Source organism: Etheostoma spectabile, chromosome 3 (genome assembly GCF_008692095.1).
Source record: "Etheostoma spectabile isolate EspeVRDwgs_2016 chromosome 3, UIUC_Espe_1.0, whole genome shotgun sequence".
In the NCBI taxonomy this organism is placed as follows: domain Eukaryota; kingdom Metazoa; phylum Chordata; class Actinopteri; order Perciformes; family Percidae; genus Etheostoma; species Etheostoma spectabile.
This window is the reverse complement of record NC_045735.1, coordinates 29,305,908-29,308,612: the sequence shown is the minus strand read 5'-3', so window position 1 is coordinate 29,308,612 and position 2,705 is coordinate 29,305,908.

The following is a 2,705-nucleotide window of genomic DNA, read 5'->3' as shown; positions in this document are numbered from 1 at the left end:
GATGTCTTCCAAGTGTGTTATATTACACGGTGTGTCTACTAGTTAGATTCCATGCGTGTTGTCGTACAGCTTGCAAAATGGAATGGGGATATGGAAAACATGTGATTTGGAAAAGGTTGACAGCTGTTCCATCCTAAGATAAGGCTATGTTAAGGCTACATAACAACAAAATGAATGGCAGTAATAATTACACATGTAATATGTGCACAAGTACAGCTTGTAATATTCCTTTAATAAAATATGTGCTCTAAAAACATACTTTTGTTTTTATCATATTCTAATGGTGGTAGCAATATTGGTAACAGTATTAGGGTTACCAGTAGGTGTGTTGGTGGACATGGCCTTGTAACAACCTGGCTTTCAAAGCCAAAAGGAGTTATTGTTCTTTATATATATAGTCTAAAACAGTCCAAAAAATATTAGCAAATATGAACAACTATCTCCCAAGTCACAAAAAATAGACTGCTGAAACTCAATTGTGCGATGTTATTATATTTAAAGTCTGGTACTGCCCTATAGACAGTGAATTAAAAAGGATGTTCTAGATGACCTCTCCTAGGCCATGGACATAGCAAATTGGAATTCATCATATAGGTGGTGTTTGCCTCTAAACTAGTTGGGACTGCAAAAAGGCCCTGTATGATGCTCTTCCCTGACTCAAAGCAAATTCTCAAGTTGGTTATAGCAGTAGCTTTGGGCAAGATACAACTGTCCTTTTAAAATAAATCAATAAAACCTTAAAACATATCCAGAAACCAAAAGCCACAATTTGAATTATATGATTTAGTTGTGTGTAACTATACAGTAGCTACATTTTGATGTCAGCATTACAGCCAGTCCAGATGTCGTCAAATCCAAGTAGCTAAAACAGAGATATTCAGATAATTAAAAACTGGAGAAGAAAGAAAGATGGAATGTCTCTCTTTACTTTGTGCCTGTATGACGTTCCTTAAGAGTGACTCATCCTTTCAGTCAGCTGTATATGTGTATCAACAGAGTGTAATGATGCAAGATGCCACTGAAATGCTGTTCATAAAGATTATTTGGCCTATCAAGAGCATCAACTTGGAAAGCAAAATGAAGACTGTAACGTAAAGTAGCTCCACAGAGTACCAAATGTCAGAGAAGTGACAGAAAATGTTTTATATCAGCTAAAGCAATTAAGTGCTGTGACCTTCTTGCAGTCCCAAACTTGAAGCAGTAAATTGGAATTGCATAGTCCAGTGTCACTGAGTGCAATAAAATGTAACAGTGAGAAAACGGATCTTTCACCTGTCTGCTGTTAACAGAGGATCAATGGTAACTTTAATGGCGGCAGTCGCTGTACCTCTACAATAACTTTAATCAAGAGTGGATTTGTTGACAAAAGTTGTTTGATTCATTAGAGCCATTTGCTGGTTTGAAACAACTTCTAAAGACCTTGGTTAACTTAGATGGTCTTGAGGGATACATGTTCCTTTTTTAGGGGAGGGCTTGAAAAGGAAAAGGTAAGTGCACTGCTGTAGCCTAGTCAAAACGTGAAGGGGGAAAAAAAACAAAGGCTTTCTCCAGATTGATAAATATTAAATGTCATCAGTAGACTGTCAGGACCTGTGTCTTGAAGTGCATTTGAGAAAGCCATTGTGCAGTTTAACCTTTGAAAAAGAAATGAGATTAAATGCCGAAATCAACAGGCGGTTGTTTTTGTTGGTATGTTTTCATTAAAAGAAATAAGTTAATGATATAAAATTTAAAATAAATGGGGTGTTGTTGTTTTTTTGAGTAAGTAAGACACCACAGGTTTAGCTGAACGGCACAGATGTGTTGAGCAACCACAGGATGTCACTGTTTGACATTAATTATGGAGTAAGCACTTATACCTTTGACAGCTCAAACAGGAGATTTACGGTCTGTATTCTGGGCTAGATCAAGTGAAACGTGCAGTTTCTAGATTTCCACTGCCCCTTGAGAGAGAACAATTGGTCATCAATGGAAAACAGATTGAAAAGGTTTATCATTAGTCATGACTGTAATATTTATATTTTGAACAGGTGGTTGTTCACTGCCTGTCACTGAATGTTCACAGGTGAATGTCAGCATTGTTACTGTAAATGTCTCACAGTGTTAGCCTCGTCCTACCAGACTCTGGTACATTTCATTTGTACAGAGAGTCTGTCCACTCTCCATTGACAAGTGTTAACTTCCTTGAAGGCGGTTACTCCGTTGAAGTGGAAAACTATTGGATCTGCCCCGAGCCACTCTGGATCTGGCATAGCCAATCGCTGACCTTTGGTCGAGATGTCGGGGTTTGCCCATGCCAACTACTTCACCACTAACAGAACAAGAAGGAAAATCTAACTTTTCCCAAACCCTGTTTCGAGGAGGGTCACAACATCATGGCCACCAACAAAACTCAGCACAGGTTGTTCTTGCTCAGCTGGGTTTTAACTTCTGTATATTCGGCAGCATTGCCACAAGGGACCGAATGGATTTGTTTGCATCTTTCCGCCTTAACGTTCTCGTTCTCAGCCAATCCCCCTATTTGCTGGTTGGACCGGTTAAGATTTTGCCGGAGAAAACCCAAGAATGCACCGCAAACCCAGATGGAGTAATGAAGGAAAATTAAAATTGAGCGGAAGTAAATAGGAGGGTGGAGCCAGGCTATCACAGTGTGTTAATATTTTCAAATACATGAATCCTTGACACAAGTGAAAAAAGACCCATAG